At 38.6% G+C, this 19,363-nt stretch overlaps 1 pseudogene; it reads right to left on the reverse strand.

Moving 5' to 3' along the window:
* Positions 1-516: 516 nt before the first annotated feature.
* LOC122753863 lies at positions 517-1,962 on the reverse strand (annotated as a pseudogene).
* Positions 1,963-19,363: the final 17,401 nt, after the last annotated feature.

Here is a 19,363-nt window from a genome sequence, read left to right on the forward strand (position 1 = left end):
GATAAGGTAGACATTAAGGAAACAAGTGTATACAAACACGCTATAAACATGAAAAATAGGAAATAGTAGAAGACAAAGATAAAAAAAACCAAAACAATGATGGGATACTTTGGGAATTCTGTAGCACAAGGTACATTCTAATAACTTTATGGAAATTATACATCCAAAAAACAAACAGACAAAAAAAAAACTAGTTTTTCTCTCTTTTTGTAATACTGCATTACATAATTTTACTCACCCATACAGACCATTTAAAAATATTAGGTCAATAAATTTCTAACATCCATAAAAATGTAACTTTCTTTCTGAAATGCAAGAATTAAAAAGATTGGTGTCTAAACAAGAAGAGACAAAAAACCCCAACTGGAATGAAAGCCTAATTATCACATCTAAAATTAGGGCTTTTGGTTTGGGTCTTCCTATTTTCTCCTTCTACTCTATCCTGCTAGAGTTTCAGATCCCCTTCCTCTGGGACCCTGCCCATCCACAGGGTCAGCTTCTCCTCATCCAAAGAGTTCAACACACATCACTTCCCATTATGGAAATACACAGGGTTGTTGGTGAAACTCCAGGACTGGCCTCATAGCCTAAGCCACCACCACCTAAAAGTGAAAGTTTCTGGATTTCTTAGCCATGGGGATATCCAAGTTCATTGCTAGTTCTCCATTCATTCTTATCTCTCCAGCTAGTGGATCCATGTATAACATATGACTATACCTTTCTTCCTTTTGGAATCTTCCATTTCACACGGGTGAATGATTTCTTCTCTTCTAGACTGCTACTCCTCTTGCCTTTAACTGTATTTCTTTGTGTTTCTGCATTTCTTGCTTATGAAATTCCTCCATCTCTCTCAGTTCTTCTTGACCCCTCATTAGATCCTGGTGTAAAAGACTTACCCAGTGCTTATGATATGCACCTTCCATTTCACTATCTCCTTCATCTTTTGCTTATTTCACATTTTTCTCAACCTGCTTCCTTGGTGGTCTTTCATTTCTTCTAAAGACTTCTATCTCTGGGAGATATTTAAACTGAAAAGTGTCTTGTTGAACAAAACAGGGAGGGTTCTCTTACTCCTTTTGATACATTGTATTGTTCAGTGCAAGCTTTCCAGGAAGAGTATCTTCATTATCTAGTTGCTCAGGTGGTTCCCCAATAACTGTTCCTAGAGTTGGTGTCAACCAAAAGCCTTTTTTCCCCTGCCTGGCTTAGAAGTGAATTCAACAATGTCCTTTTCTATAGCTCTTCCTCAATTGTCAACAATCAGGATAGCCCTTTCAATAGGTCCAAATTGGCTGAATGCTTCCTCTGGTGGGTGATTCACTGGAAACATGAAGTGAAAAATTTTGTACAGACGATGGGGTAGTGGCCTGTAGGGCAAAACAAGACTGAAGTTGTCACCCTCTCAGCCATCTATCATCAAGTTCTGCTTTTGCAATCTCCCTAGATTCCAGTTTGATGAATGCACGTCCTTTGCCCAGTGATAAAGACATCAGCTGTTCTCCATATTTAGCAAATAATCTTTTGATGTCTTGTCTATAAATATCTTCTATAAGATTTCCAAAAATTAACCTACATCTCGGTGTGCAAGTCTCTCTGGGCCTCCTCAAGAGATAGAAAGTTGCTTTAAAGCTCTCTAGGTCCTAGACCTTCTTTTGGCTGAAGCCCTTGGATGAGGAGTGGGGGGCATGGGAGCAGTGATGGAGAGGAGGCAGCCCCGGCTGTTGCTACTGGTGCTGGTACCGTGGATGGCGATTGTTCCTTTGGGTGTTCTCCAGGAAGAGGGGGGGGGCAGGCACTGTGGGGTTACAGCCAGGGCTTAGGCTTCCTTGTGTTTTAGAGGTGGGAAGACAGAGGTCAGGTGGCAATGACTACCTGGGGCCTGGGGCTGCCATCAGAGCCAAGTTTGGCCACCATACCTGTAGCTCTTGTGCCTCTGCAGCCTTGTTCAGAAGGCATAGGCATGAGCCCACCCAGGTCAGGCTGCAAAATTCCTCAAATCTGGCTCAGGCCCATGGCTAGCATGGTGAGTGTTAGTCATGCCTTAGGCCCGGGACTGGTCCTGGGACAAATCTGTGATGCGGGGCAGGCAGGTGGGCAAGGCAAAGGCAGAGAAGCTGCTCTAGGAACATGCAGGCCTCCTGGCTGAACACAAAATGCTGGGGGAGAGAAGTCTTAATTAACTCTCTGTGTAATTCAAGGCAGCAGATCTTCTATACCTTTTCATTCTCCTTGGACCTTCCCTAGTTCACCCCCTCAAGCACCCCCCAAGCTAAGAAATGCTACCATTTTTATTGGGGGAAAATAAGACTGATCTCTGAGAGCTATTTCTTCTCCCCTATCCCTCATCTTAAGTCACCCAGATGCCTTTTGCTAATGCCACCTTCTGTCTTCTTTGTTCTTGCCTCATATGAAGACATGACCCTTCCCTGACCGAGGCAAACCCTACAAGTTGATCCCATCCCATCCATTCCATCTCCTTCTGCATATTACCCCCTTTATCATCCCCCCATTCTTTCACTTATCTTCAGTCTATTCCTGCCTTCAATCTATTCCTATTCTACTTCCCTACCCATGTCATCTAATCCTTAAAAAAAAAAGCTCTCACTTGATTCTTCCACCCCTGCTATCATCCTGGATCTCTCTTATGTTTTGTAGCTAAATTCCTGAGATGATCATCTACAATAAGGGTCACCACTTTACTCTCACTCTCTTTTTAATGCTCTACAGTCTGGCTTCTGACCTCATCATAGAACTGAAATGACTGTCTCAAAGGTTCATATCAATCTCTTAATCTCCTAAATCAGACATCCTTTTCTCAGTCCCCATCCTTCTTGACCCATTCATAGAATTTGACACTTTCAGCCACCATCTTCTCCTTGATTCTCTCCTTTCTTTAGGTTTTAGGAACACTAATCTTTCCTGGTTACCTCCTGCCACCCTGCCTTGTCTTATTACTCCACAGTATGCTTTCATGGATTTTTTTTTGCAGGGCAATGAGGGATAAGTGACTCGCCCAGGGTCACACAGCGAGTATATGTCAAATGTCTGAGGTTAGATTTGAACTGAGATCCTCCTGAATCCAAGCCTGGTGCTTTCTCCACTGTACCACCTAGCTGCCCCTATTTGATGGATCTTCAACCAGGGCATGCCCACTGAAGGTAATATCCCCAAAGGCTCTCTCCTAGACTGTCTTTCCTTATATGTGTGTGTGTGTGTGTGTGTGTGTGTGTGTGTGTGTGTAATTTCATTTGGCTATTTAATCAGTTCCTGTGGAGTCAATTATTATCTCTGTGCTGATGAACCTCAAATCTATTTACCCAGCCCATATTACTCTACTCACCTCCTTTCTCACATCTCCAACTACCTATTAGTTTTCTTGAACTGGATGTCCCAAGGATATCTCAAACTTAACATTTCCAAACTGAACTTATGTCTTCCTTAAGCTTGGGTCTTTCCAAGTTATTATTATTGCCATCATCCCAATCCCTTGGGTTTACAACCAAGGTGTCCTCCTTAATTCCTTAGTCTCTCTCACTACAGATATCCAAATGTCCAATCTGTTGACAAGGCCTGACAACTTTGCCTCTGTAATATTTCTTGAATAAATCACCTAATCTCCTCCATCAAGTGGACTGTGGCCCTTCTCACTTTATGCCTAGACTATTATAATAGTCAGCTGGTGTGTCTGACTGACTCAAATCTCTCCCCACTCCAGTTCATCCTCCACTTAGCTATCAGAGTAATCTGCCTAAAGCACAGATCTGCTCGTGTCACTCACTCCCCTACTCTTTGAACTCCAATGGCTCCCTATCACCTCTACTATTAAATATAAAATTCTATGTTTAGCATTCAAAGCTTTTCATTACCTGCCTCCCTGCTTGTTAAGTCTTAACACCTTGCCCCGCACCATGTCCTCTGCCACCCAATGACACTTGCACTCTTGCTGTTCTTGGAAAAGTCTCATAACCCCCTTACTTCAGGCGTTTTCCCTGGCTATCCCCTATTTCTACAGTGCTTCTCTCTTCTGCCTCCTGGCTTCCCTGGTCTCCTCCAAGTCCCACTTAAAAGCCCAGTCTGCATAGAAAGCTTTAAAAAAATTCCTCTTATGCCTAGTGGCTTCCCTTTGCTGATTATCTCAAATATATTGCTTATGGCACAAAAACTGGGTCTACAATTTTGACATGTCTTTCCCATTATATTGTGAACTTTTCAAGAGCACAGACTGTCTTTTACCATTTTTTGCATCCCCAGGGCATAGCTGAGTGCCTAGCATATAGTAGGTCCTGAATATATAATTGAACAATAGTATTGTCCTCGAAACTCCCTCCCCTCCTGGTTTTTAGGTATCACTACTCTTTCTTGTGTCCCCTTCTACCTATCTCACCACTGCTCAGTGTTCTTTGATGAATCTTCAAACAGAACGAGTCCACTAAAGGTGAACATCTCTTCTCTTCTTCCTCAATACTAGTCAACAGTTTTTATTTAATTATCATTGACATCAATATTTTCATCATTGTCCCTTTTATTTAGAGAGTTTATTATTATTCCATCCATTTTCTTGGGCAAACTCCATTGTCTTTCTCCCAATATCATTTGACTGTTGATATATGTGTTGATACACATATAGCATTTATTTATTTATCTGTTTGTTTATTTATTACTGAGACCTTAGCTTAAAAAGGCCAATGTTTGCCACAGCATCTGGGGCCACCTCCAGTCATCCTAAGGAATTTCTTGCCATTGGGATACCTCTAGAGGAGAGAATAGGGCTGGTGATTTTGCACAGCCCTGCTTCATTTAAATGCAATTCACTGCAAGTCATGGCATCACCTCCCATTGTCCTTTGTGAATGTAGGATAAACAACAATAACATTTTAATGGTGATCAGGGTGAGAAGAGGGAACCAATTTAGAAAAGGAAGCTGGAAAGCAAGGGGTGGTAGAGAGTGTTAAATATATGTAGAGCCATTATCTGAGGGATAAGCAGAGTTAGAAGTGAGCATTGCTAGTGCAGGGACTTCTTCAAATGGAGATTCCAGGAAGGAAGTTGCCTATAAGATGAGGAGTCCAGAAAGGAAGAGGTATCTCCATCTTGAGAAGAAAACTGGCCTGAGGTGGGAGGTGCAGAAATCCACAGGGACAGGAGCTAAGGATCTTAGCCAGGTTAGAAGTAACCATGATGTATTCATGAGAGATTCCAGTGCTAAACAACTCCTGTTAGAATTTCTCAGAGGTCTTATTGAGGTAATTTCTGTTGTTCAAGGTCTCTTATAGTTAAAACAAAGTCTACATTTTTTGTTTGTTCTTTGTTTAGATTCAAGGTTATAGGGGAGGGTATGTCACTTTTTTAATGCAAAAATCTTTAGAGAAAGAGTAACAACATCAACATTTGGGGGGGGGGGGGTTGCTCACTAACATCCTTTAAAGTTCTGCCCTGATGTCTCACTGTGGTCTGCAGGCAACCCTGAGTTCTTAAAACAATTAAAAAGATGCACACACTCTGATCATTACTAAGAAGCTGGAGCATCTTTGTGTATGGGCCTAATGATAGCCTATATGTCTGTTTTCCAAGCATCAACTTAACTAAATCTGCAGTTCATCACTAAGTGTTTTGAAGGGTGATATAAATTTTATTTACAGAAACTCTCAAAGACAATCTACCAAGTCATAGAGTGGTTGTGATTTTTAAGTAAAAAGGGAGTCCCCATGCCAACAAAATCATAGGTTCTTAAAATACTGACATATTAATCATATACATTTTACTGAAAGTGAGTTTCAGGTTCTTTCTTTAGAGTTTGTTTTGACTTAGAGGATGGTAGAGAAAGCATGATGAGATGAATAGCTTGTGGAAAGGGAAAGGAGCAATAACAAAGGGTGAGAAAAGTAAATAACCATGAAGTGGTGGTGGGGAATGAGGTCAGTGAAGATGAATGTTGCTTACTTAATTTTGCCTAGGGCCAGCTCTGCTCATTGTCAAGATTTATTTATAAAAGCACTGTAATGGAGCAAAAAGATGGTATATATTTCAGATTCCTAGCCAAAATAATCAAGAGTTCCCTGGGTTCAAATACTCATCATGACATTATTTTTGAGAGCGTGGACAAGTTACCAAATTTCTCTGATTTTTAGTTTCTTCTTCAGTAAAATTGTAAATAATTATTATTATAATCATAATGTAGAGGCAGCATGGCATAGTTGATAGGGAGCTTGCCTTGGAGGCAAGAAGAGATGAGTTCAACTCTTGTCTCTGATACATATTGGTTATGTGACCCTGGGCAAGTCATTTAACTTCTCTATGTCCCAGGCAACTCTCTCACACTTTATTAGAAAGCTTGCCTACTTCCAAGGTAGAGGAAGCTTCCTCATCTAGAAATGCCCTATATCTATGTAATTGCAGGTTCAGTGCCCTTCCTATTATGATGATGACTATAATGACTATACTTTTAATTTCTGTCTCCCAGGGTTGTTGATTTGAAGATCAAGTTAACTATTGCATGTAAAATACCTTTTAATCCTCAAGGCATCATCCAAAAATCAGCTCTTATTATATTGGTGAACTTCCCTTTCAGTTTCATTCTCTTATCTCTAAATAAAATGTCAAAATCTTTTCTCTCTTTAAAAAAAAAATGTTAGCACTAAGGGTTGAGAGTACGCTGCATCATTAACAAGTCACAATTTTCTTTTTCTGGACTACCATCCTTCATTGAGATTTAGAATCATGGTCTATACTTTGCTAACAGTTGGAATTCATTAAGTCCAGGAAACACAGCAAAGTTATTTCAGCATATGATTCAATACCAAATGTGTTCCCAGATAAAGCTGGTTTTTTCCCAGATGCTAAATCATTGATTTCACCAGGATAAAAAATGTTTCTCTGTGTATGTGTCTCTATATGTGTGTCTTTTCTCTTCCTTCCTTCCTTCCTTCCTTCCTTCCTTCCTTCCTTCCTTCCTTCCTTCCTTCCTTCCTTCCTTCCTTCCTTCCTTCCTTCCTTCCTTCCTTCCTTCCTTCCTTTATTCCTTCCTTCCTTCTTTCATTTCATTCATCCATCTAGCTAGCTAGCTATCCATCCATCCATCCATCAATCTATCTATCTCCAATTGCTTCAGTTAATTTCCCAGGAATTTTCTTGACTTGAGTGGGATAGATGTGTGTGTAACTGCCAGGCAATATTCATGTATGTGATATTTCACTTTCTCACACAATGAATCACTGATATGTTCTATTGTGACGTGTTTAGAATTTGGAGGGAGGATTACTGATGTCTCATTATAAGACAAGACTATCAGCAGGTAGCATGTCTCAAGGGAAAGATCACTGGATTTAAAGTCAGAGAACCACATTTCTAGTTCCCACTCTGTCATGTACTGCCTATGACCTTGGGCAAATCAGTGAACTACTATGGGTCTCAATTGCCATATCTCTAAAATGAAGTGATTGAATTAGGTAGACTAATTCCTCGCCATTGCTAAATATCTGACCTATGACCTTGCTTCAGTTTATGACTTTTCCATTTACCATTAGCATGTGGTTGGGCAGGTTTTTCATCTCCCAAAGCCTCAGTATCTACAACTATAAAACAATAGAATTTAGATTAGCTGATCTTCATAGCCCCATCTTTCTATAAATACTATGATTCTCATATGCCATCTAGAAATTTCTTCTGCATTTGTTATTTCCTTTGAGATTTTTGTTAGCACCATTGAATTTAAAAAAAAAAAAGGTTCAACGAGGAAAAGAGGGGGGAATTATTAAGAAATACATCAATTTACTCTACAGGTATATGCAATATGTTTACTTATTTTCCTAAAATAAATGTTTATATAGTTCTCATTTCAAAGCATGTTTTTTCTACAAGGCCAGTGAACAGGCTGTCTCAGATAGGGCTCTTTGTAGGTAAATGATAGGTGATAAATGCATGCATATACATACAAAGATTTCTTTACTAGAAAGAAGCAAGAAGGTATATTGTTAAAGGTGGTAGCCTATTGAGTTTAATCAATAACAAATATTTCCCAAGCAGAAAATACACTCATTCCATTCAACTTAATACTTTGTCACACAGGAATATTGTTAAATCATTTTTATCCTTTATATAACAAGCCGATACATCTTGTTCATAGTTGGTCACATTTGTTCCTTACATTTTTTCTCAGTAGTAGTTATACATCATCCTGGGTCATTCACCCTTGTGTCTAAGCCTTGACCTTGTCGGTTATATGTTCTTGCGAGATGACTGGTCAGTATAGCCTATTTACATGAAAGAAATTCTTTTCTCCCTGGGTACCTTAATGTGGTGCTGGTCTTGTAACATTTCTCTTTCAGGAGGTACTGTAAACAAGCAAAGAAAAGTGCAACTAAAATTTCAGGTCACCTTAGGTGAAACAAGACAAATAAGTGTTGCATGTAACTCTTGCCCATATTCAGGATGTTGATGTTAATGTCAAAATTGATACTGTCAAAGATTGACAGATACTTTCTAAAATCCATGTTGTATTACTTTAAAATCCATGGGATGTTAATTTTACTTGATTCTACCTTTATTCATAAAGCAACTTCCTCATCCTCCTTCTTTGTGAGGCTTTTATTTTATTTGACCTGTCACTCTATCATATATCATATTATATCATTAGAGGAATTGTACAGTCTATTTTTAATGAATATACCATGACAATGAAAAAGTTGAAAGACATACTCAGACCATCAAGAAAAAAACATAAATAATTTTATTGGCTGCCTAGATCCAGTAATGTTGATATGTGGTTATTCTTATAAATTAGAAACAACACGTTGCAAGAACAATATTATCAGAATATAAAGAACTCAAAAGTTCCAAAGATCCTTTGGTGAGTGGCTTATTCATATAATTAAGCCTTGGCTGGGGGAAAAGATTCTACTAAAAAACCTCTTAGTTTCTCCCACTCAATGCCTTAAGACTTAAAGCTTAAGTCGCAGCCTTTGTAATGAATGAACTTAGATTTCTCTCCAGTTTGGGTTTGTAATTTGTAGGGAGGCCGTTCCGGATAAAGTACTCACAACCTTTTTTTTGTATGACTGGCAAGTTTATTCTCAATTAGTTTACCTTATTTGGTTATTTTTGTAATAAAATTGAGTCTTTCTTGTACTATAGAATTTCATTCCATCTTTGGAAGTATTTCAGAAAGGCTTATTCAGTGATGGTATTTACCTTTTTAATCTTGAACATAATTCTTTCATTTAATGCTGCTGCTTTGTTAGTTTCTGTGTCTATTCCCGAAAAGGATCTATCTATCTATCTATCTATCTATCTATCTATCTATCTATCTATCTATCTATCTATCTATCTATCAGCTATCATTTACTGTCTATCTACCAATATGTATATCAATATGAATCATTCACTGCATATAATGATATCTATAATATGTATATCTGCATGTTCATACATACATATAGTTCTCCCTTTATGTAAGTCGACCTTTCCAGTGACCGCTACATAAAACGCTTTTTACTTAATGTGAATTTGTCCATGGGCATGGGGAAGGGAGGGAGGAAAGGACAGAAGGAGGGAGGGAGGGAGACAGGAATATGGGAATGTCAAGGCACTGGCATATGCTTCAAGGACTCCTGGGGGCTGGGAAAAAGAAGTGAAAGCAGGAAGGGGAACCTATGGGGAGGGGCCAGCCATGTGGGGTCCTGGTCTAAACTGAGAGAAAGAAAACAATAGAGAGGGGGCAGACAGTGTGTGGTGGGGCAGAAACACAGATGTTGGGAAGAGAGTGTGAAAGTCTCCTGGCTTGGCCACAGAGGTCTCAAAAAGTCTCAGATCTACCTATGTAGGTGGAAGTGGAGTCAGTTCTGCTTTCATTTGGAAGTGTATTTTTTAAAATTATTTTAAAACTTATTTTTTTTAGGGGTTGGGAGGCCAAGAAGCTAAGGAGGAGGAGTGGAGAGAACACAGTAAAGTACTATACAGGAAAGTTGAAATAGGTGGGGATAGATAGATAGATAGATAGATAGATAGATAGATAGATAGATAGATAGATAGATAGATAGATATAGATATAGATATGTATATATATATATTTCTTTCAGAATTCTTTACTTAAAGTAAAATTTGCATTATATAAACTTAGGAGGACTATATATGCATGTTTATATGTATGCTTATATATGTTTTGAATGGGTGTCCATACATATATATTCACCATATATAAATATACAGATGTACATATGTGTATGTATGCATATGCGTATATACACACATGCCTCCTCTCCCTTTGCCCTCCCTTCTCTTCCACTTATTACATACATATGAATATAATACATATATAGATATATACACATATGAATGTACACACAGATACATCATATAACATATATGTATGTAACCATATGCATGTGTTTATATAAATATACATATAGGTATATACAAAGATACTTATAGATATATGCTGTGAAAAATCTATATATCTATCTACATGTGTACATATATTTTTTCTTCTGCTCCAGTGGTAAGAACTACCGATGGAGTCTGTTTCTCAGAGGACTGGGACTTCATTCCTTGGAGTTGGGCACCTTTCTTTTGTTCTTAAGTACTATTTAATTTCTCTTTATGTGATTTCCCATAGCTTAAAATAGCAAAGGAAAAAAAATGTCTAACCTCTTATTCTTTGCCTCTAAGGGGGAGGAAAAGATGACACTTCCTTCAGCAGCCTCGGGACTCTCTGAGGATAACAGACAGTAGACTCATAAAGTTTATTAGACAGAAAAGAAATTAAACACCTGAAACAACTGTGAATCTCCAAAAAATGCAATCTGGTTTCAGCTGCCCTATTAAAGCGACAAGTTTCGGTTTTATTAGCTGGATTAGTCTTTGAATTTTGAGCAGTTTGAAATCTGTCCTAAATCAGTTGAGAGATTTGGGGATTTCTTGCCCTGTATCTCATGGGCAACAAGTATCTTCATGACTCTGACAAAGAGTGTTTGCCTGCTCAAGACACAAACAGTTGTAAGTTTGGGGAATTGTGTATGCTTGAGTGCTTTGATGGTATAAAGAGCCCTAATCTTCAGGGTGATTTGGAGCCCACAATACTAGAAACAGCTGCAAAATTTGCAGTGATTCACACTTCTTTTAAGGCTTATGTTTCAGAAACTAATCAAATCAGAAGTGCACATTTGCCATTCCTAGGCACAAGCTTTTCGTGGTGGAGCTTTCTTTTGCAGTATCTATTTTATCCTTCTCCCATTCCTATTCCTATTTGTCTCCTCTCTATCTCTCTCTCTTGCTCTCTGTGTCTCTCCTCTCACGTATCTCTTCTTTTGCTTCCATGATATGTATGCACGATGTACGCATAATTTACATAAATATGTAGACATATGTAACATATGCATATATATGCATATTTCTATTTATATCTCTTCTTTCCCTCACTCCTCACTTTCTTTTCCTTCTTCACTTTCTCTGTTACACTCAGTGAATGGAATCTAATAGATCTGATGACTTGGTTTCGTTATTTAGGTAAAGATAATGTTGGCTTTTAAATGGGCTGCAGATGTGATATTTGCAACTAATTTAGAAGTTAACTCTCTCCTTAAGGGAGCTATCTTCAATAGGCTTGGAAAGGAATCACAGGGGAGAAGGCTACTACTGTGCACAGACAAGGTTATCTGCAAGACATTTAAAAACCCAAAGATGTTCCAATTTTAAAAGTTTGGAGCACTGTTTTGAGAGTTCAGAAAAGGAAGTGTTAGCTGAGGTCTGCCTGGAATAGAAATAAATGAAGAGAGAAGGGACAGCTAGGTGGAGCAGTGGATAAAGCACCAGCCCTGAATTCAGGAGGACATGAGCTCAAATCTGGCCTCAGACCCTTGACACTTACTAGCTGTGTGATCTTGAGCAAGTCACTTAACCCTCATTGCCCCACCCCCACGCCCCCCCCAAAAAAAGGAAAAAAAGGAAATAAATGAAGAAGCAGGATTAAACAGATACCCTTTCAGTACATGTTTGTCTCTCATCTGGGCTACCAATTCCCCAACTTGAACTTGAAGAATAGGTTCCCAAGGGAAAGGTCATCCCAAGTATTAAGTACTGTTTACAATTGGTTCACAGTCCTAAAATTGTAGCCCCCAAGTCCCTACCCATGTGTTTATTTTGAAACCAAAGGATGTGATTTTCTTAAGGCCAGGGCTTTTAGTGAAATAGAATTTTAATAATTTGAACCTGGGTTCATTTTCTCAGGAACACACTTGACATCTATGGGAAGAGTGGATAAACATATAATTTACAAGTAGAAATGCAAAGATTTGGCGAAAACACAGATTAGGCACAGTACCTACTTTGATGCTTCAGGACTGCTGGACTACTGAGTTCTTTTCATTGTTCCCACAGACTGATCTGAAAGACACTACCCTCTTCGACCTTGATGGATGCTTCATTACTGAATGCCACAACATGTTGCTTAAATTGATGTTCCTTTACTGATTGGCTGTAGCCCCCACTGACTTCAACTTTGGCTCCCACTGACAGACAAGCCTAGGATCCTGCTAAACACTTTTAGTATGAGTCTTGGCTTTGAGACCCTCAACTCCTGAGAAGGATCTCCATTCCAGACATTGGATTCTTAAGTTAATTCATCCACATTGACTCTGCCAAGAGCTTCCATTGCATGATTTCATTTCCATTGTGGGAAGAGTGGGAAAAAGGGCGAAGAATATATCCTTTGAGGACAACTAGATGGTGCAATGGATAAAGCATTGTCCCTGGATTCAGTAGGACCTGAGTTCAAATCCGGCTTCAAACACTTGATACTTACTAGCTGTGTGACCTTGGGCAAGTCATTTAACCATCATTGCCTCACACACACAAAAAAAAGATACTTCCCTCAAAGCTGTACTCTTGGAGAGTTATAAGTGAGTCCTCCAGAGCTACTTTCTTCATTGTAGTTGTCTTCCTTCTCAACCTATTCCACAGCTCTTCTTAAAATTACAACTCCTACAGAAATTATTTTACAAAGGGGCAAGTTCATTGTGTCTTATACTCCCTATCCCAGTGTCCTGGTTCTTTTATTTGCCATGAGGCAATGAAAGTTTGAAAGGGGCATCCTCTTTATGTGATGGAAAGAGTCCAATTTGAAAGGGTTTAAAGGGAATTGGCCCTAACAGCTTATTGTCTCTGTTACTTTTCCCTCAAATTCTATCATTTCATCATGTGAATTGAGGACCCTCCATTCAAGGCACTGAGGGTGCCTAATCTATACTTCCTTATAAGTGTGTAACTAAAGATTTCCAATCAAAATAACTTACATATACATTATACTTTACATAAAAATGTTTTCACATAAGTTATCTCATTTCATTAAGAAAAGATAGCCAGGTCACATAGTAAGATTAGTGCTCCATAGTAAGTGCTCCTATGTTATCCTTTCTACTGGTAGCCTGCTGATGTTAAAGGAAGTTAAGGTGAGGACATCCTGTGCCAAAACAATGAGAATCCTGGCACACGTGTCCCACAGGATAAGCAAATGTGAATAGATGGAAATCTTCATAATTCAAGGGAATACCCAAGATGATGAGATCACAATGCCAAAGGGAAGCTTGAGATTTCTGCAAGAATCTATAAATTATGCAGAACTATTATTATTATTCCCATTTTCCAGATGATGAACTGAAAATGACCATGACATGACCCAATTCACACAGAAGACCCTAACCTAGGCCTTCTGATTCACCTAACTATGCTGTATTTCATTCCTACTTAGAGGTGGAAAGAATTTTTTCACATATTTTATTGTTTCATGAAGAAGCTGAATCCCTAAATGCTTGAGCAATTTACCCAGTGGTAACATGTCTTAGTGGATAGATCATGGGAAGTGGAGTCAGCAAGACTTGGTTTTGAATCATGCCTTCAAAGGCTCTAGGTGGCACAGTGAATAGAGTGCCAGGCCTAGAGTCAGGAAAATCTGAATTCAAATCTGGGCTCACACACTAACTGTGTGACCCTGTGCAAGTCACTTAACCCTGTTTTGTCTTAGTTTCCTGATCTAAAATGTCATCTAGCGATGACAATAGCAAACTACTCTGGTGTCTTTGCCAAGAAAACCACAAATGGGAGTCACAAACTATAGGACATGACTGAAAAAAAAAATCAATGGCAAATATTTTATACTCCTAAAATATAATCATCTATAAAATGGAGATAACAATACTGGGGGAAATCTTCCTCATTGGATTGTTGTGAATCTCAAAAGAAACAATAGACCTTAAAAATGCACTAATAAAGGAATCCATATGCTTGTCAAATAGTAACCACTTAGTAAATGAATTAGTTTGTTAGCTACTGATTCTCAGTTCAGGTCTTTGTCTACTATAATGAATGTTTATATCTAAAAGTCATCAGCCTCAATCAGGGATGAGTCAAAGTTAAAAAAGCTTCATGGACTCATCAAGTACATATTATAAATGCATACTTGAATGGACAGAGACAGAGACAGAGAGACAGAGAGAGAAAGACAGAGACAGAGATAGAGAAAGAGAAAGAGACATAGGAAGACACAAAGATGTAGAGACAGAGAAGTACACTTTGGAAGCTTTGCTTTTGTATGCAGTAGCATGAGACCTCCTGCCTGATCATATATTGCTTCCTTTCTGTAGCTCATCTGGGACTTATCTGGAGTTCACATAATGGGTAAAGTGCCCCAGACTGTATTAAATTATTTTCACTGTTGCCGTTAACATGAGGAAAGCTATCCACAATTAAGTTAACCCAACTCAGTGCAAGGTGGACCTGCCGTAATGAACTCTCGAACTTATCTGGGATTACTAAATTTAGTAGCAATAAGCTCTACATTCAAGGGAGAATGTACTTCCCCCCAAGACATGGAGAAATGAACACTGGACATAATGTGTGCCAATGAAACTCTGACATAAAGCCAAGGGCAAACCGGGATGTAAAGAGAAACAGAAAGTCCTGCATGAATTCTAGAATGCCTACCTTTGACTCTCCTGGTTCAATGATCAATTCTGCAAGAGAATTCTAAGTCTGTAGCAAACAATAAGCCTTGATTCAAGGATTACTATCTACCTACCTCTGTGCTAGGGGTCAGGGACACAAAAACAAGATTTGTACAGACTCTGTCCTCAAGAAGCTTGCATTTCATGAGAGGAAAAGAAAAGTACATCAATAAAAAATGCTACGACCACACACACAGAATGAAATGAGAGAAATAGAGAGAGACAGAGAGAGAGACAGAGAGAAAATAAAAGACTTGAACAACAGTTCTGCATTACCAATTCTGTTCTGGATGCCTTAACTTGGACATTCTATAGGGATCTCAAATTCAGCACATCCATAACCATTCATCTCCAAACTCCCTTACATAGCATGGTTTTTGGAACATAATAAACCCTTAGTAATTGCTTTCAGGATAAATGCTTATCTCATTCCTCATTTATGTTGGGGATACCACTATTTTTCCAGTCAGCCAGTTTAAGCACAGGAGCAATCTAGGCAAGTTTGTAGGCGACAGGTAAGTGCACAGGAGATGAGAGAGACTGAAGACTAGAAAGATGAAGGGATGGTTGTTTGGAAAATATGCTGAAGATAATAAAGAAGTATGCATCTAGGGTACCTGTAGAGGGAATGACCCTGATGATGAGAAGGGTATCAAGTTTCTTTTGCATGATATGGAGTAAAAGAGAAAATAGTAAAGGATAATGCCAAAGAGATGGGTTTCTTTCACTTCACCCATATCCTAACAGCTACAGTAATCTACTCTGTTCTCTCAGCCTCATCCTTAGTTCAGACCTTCATCATCCCTCTCCTGGACCATTGCCATTGTTTTCTCATTCTTCTTTTTTTCCTATTTCTCTCATTATCCATTCTCCACATAGTTGCCAAATTAATATTCTTTAGATTCTCATCTGATCATAATCTTCCTTTACTCTAAAATCTTCGGTGGCTTTCTGTTTCCCTAAGGGAAAAAAAAAAAACATTCTGCATACCATTACCATTATTAGCCGTCATAAATTGTTTTTACCCACCTTTTTAATCTTATGTTATTCCCTATTTAAAATACTCCATTAAGGTCAAATTAGCCTGATACCTTTTTTTCTAAATACAATCTTCTCTCTCTCACCTCTTTGGCTTTGTAAAATGTGGTTCCCAATAACAACAATTAATTCTCTCATCAACTTTACCTATTAGAATCTCATACATCCCTTCAAATGCCAGCTCAAAGCTCTTACATGAAGCCTTTGATGATCTTTCCCATTATTAGTACACTAATAATTTCTCCTTTAAATTATTTTATGTTTCACATATCTATATCTATCATCTATCTATCTATTCTACTATTCTATTCTATTCACTACATATGAACTGTATTCTAATTGTGCTCTCCTCTTTTCCAAAAGAAAGTTTGGATGGGTTTTAATTTAATTTTCATTTTGTTTTGTTCTCCTTTGTATACTCAGTACCTCCCATAGCACCTTGCTGCTTTATAACAAGGAACAATATTAATAGCTAAATTTTAAGTAGCATTTTGAGGTTTGCAATGCTATTTGACTCATGTGATTTCACAATAACACTGGGATCTAAGTGACAATATTTTCATTATTTTTCAGAACCATAAATAAAAATAATTGTTAAGTTGTATTGAATTGAAAGATAAATATGCTATCCTTTCCAGTATATATTGAATCTCATAAGCCAGGCTTCATGATTATTTTTAAAATGGAGGCCATTCACAACTACCTTCCTCTTCTCCCCTCCTATTTGTCTCACCCTCACTCTCCATCTCTTGACTCTTTGACATCGCACTGCAGTATCTCCTCTTTTACATCAACCTCTGATTATGTGGTAGCACTTTATGAAAATCTCCCCCCTTCCTGTCTTACTGAGTAGATTGCCCCCACTAAGACACCTATCATTTTAAGTTTCATTATGCTTTATATACTATATGCTTACCAGCTACCCACCAAAAAACAAAACAAAAAGCCTCAACTCTATCCCATTCATAAAACTCATAAATAGATCCAAACATTGCTGCAATCTCTCATTTTATATCTCTTTTCTTTCCTAGTAAAATTTCTCCTTTTTAATTTTTTTTTTGTTTTTTGTTTTATTTTTTTTCATAGTCAAACTTCTTGAAAAAGCTATCTATACTTGTTATCTCCACTTCCTTTCTTTTCATTCTCATTTAACATTTCTTTGATATGGCTTCTGATCTCATCATTGAGCTGAAACTGTCCTCTCCAAGGTGACAAATGATCTTTCAATTACCAAATCTATTGAGCTTTTCTCCATCCTCATATATTGAGTACACATACCTATGTGTGTATGTAGGTATAACTATCTTTATCAAAGTTATCTCTATTTCTTCAAGACAGGTCAAAAATAATGACTATTTCCACAAAATTAGTGCTGCTTTGAATGATGCTATTTATCCACCTTGCCAAAGATGCAGTGTATGGACAAGCATAGTCTGCATTTGGGGGTAGGCTCAGATACATGAGAGGGAGGGAGAGATATAGAGGGAAAGGGCAGAATATAAGAAAGAAGAGAGATCAAAGTGAGTCTTCTCTGGTATATGTAGAAGTTTCCAAGGCTGGGAAGTTGGAACCCTGGCTTATTGTTTTTGGTCTATCCTTTTGTTTCTTAGATGCAAGAGGAAAGCCATGAGGGAACATGGAAAGTATGCTGATTTTGGAATTCAGTGCCCTAGGTCTGGATCTTGACTCTGCCACTTAAAGGATCATAAGTTTAGAGCTTGAAGTGATCTCAGAGATTGGGTCCAACCCCTTCATTCTATAGATGAGGGAATTGAGGCCCAGAAAAGTCTAGTGATATGCCCAAAGTCACTACAAATAGAAAGCAAATAAAAGTGCCAAGATTTTGACCCAGGGCCTTTGATTCCCAGTGTTTACAGTTAAGTTAAAAAATTAAATATACGGTTTCCTTATTTGAGTACTTCCATCAGGAAAGTCACCTTAACCTCTTTGACCACACTCTGCTTATTTGTAATATGAGGAGATTGAACTTGATAAATTACGGATTATTTTCCAGTTCTAAACCTAAAAATAGGGGTTCAGAAAAGAACCTCCATTTTGTTATTAACAAAATGTAGGGGATCAGCTAAGTGGCAAAGTGGATAGAGCACCAGTCCTGGAGTCAGGATGACCTGAGTTCAAATCCGACCTCAGACATTTGACACTTACTAGCTGTGTGACCTTGGGCAGTCACTTAACCATCATTGCCCCTCAAAAAAAAAAAGGCAGCTAGATGGCACAGTGGATAAAGCACTGGTCCTGGATTCAGGAGGACCTGAGTTCAAATCCAGCTTCAGACACTTGACACTTACTAGCTGTGTGACCCTGGGCAAGTCACTTAACCCTCATTGCCCCGCAAAAACCCCAAAACAAACAAACAAACTGTCATGGGGTGCAGAGCACCCCAGAATTTCTCTGGGGCACACCAAGGAATCTTCTCCTTGAGAAACTAAACCAAAGGACAGATAACGCCTAGAGAGATGAGCTGAACCAAATCGGACTGAGCTAGCTTGGGATTCCTACCCTTCTTCTGGTCTCCCTTATCCTGGGGAGATAAGTTTGGGTGTGGCTTCGGCCTTTGTGTTCTGAAGAGGGATCCGTAGCCACCCCTCACCCAATTCCTTTAGTCACTACCAGTGGGGGATGATCCTCCACTGCTCACCCAATTCCCCCAGCTACCACCAGTGGGGGATGGTTCTCCCTCACTGAAGGAACTTTCCACAGGAAGATGATCCACCCCCATCAGTCCTCTATAAAAGTACCTTCCTGTCTCCTGTTCGAGGAGATTTGGTACCTCTGAGCCATGTGCTTTATGCCAAATCTCCCCATGAAAAGTCCAAGGATTTCTTTCATGGTTTCCCTCCCCCCACCCTTCCCTTTCCTTGCTCCTAAATAAACTATCACCTTGTTCTAACTAAGTTTTGTGTGCAAGAGGGTGTAATTCTTTAAAGAGGAATTCCTAAGAACCCCAACCCCAACCCGTACCCATTTCCCCATATCAAAACAAACAAAATGTACTTGGTGACCTATAATTTCCCTTCTAGCTGTCATTTTCTATGCTTAGCACAGTGCCTGGTACATAGTAGGTGCTTGACAAATGTTTATTGACTGACTTACTAAAATATGTATGTATGTATATTTGTGTAGTTACATATCTATCATCTATCATCTATCTACTCACCTACCCATTTATCCATTCATCCATTCATCCATTTACCTTAGAGATCATTCTAGTCCAATCCCCTGATTTTACAAATGAAGAAACATTTATTTGCTCAACCTTCATTTTCTAATAGGACCAATGATATCACAGGGGTGATATTTTGACTTGTGTATGA

The sequence above is a fragment of the Dromiciops gliroides genome, chromosome 1, assembly GCF_019393635.1.
Source record: "Dromiciops gliroides isolate mDroGli1 chromosome 1, mDroGli1.pri, whole genome shotgun sequence".
NCBI lineage: Eukaryota > Metazoa > Chordata > Mammalia > Microbiotheria > Microbiotheriidae > Dromiciops > Dromiciops gliroides.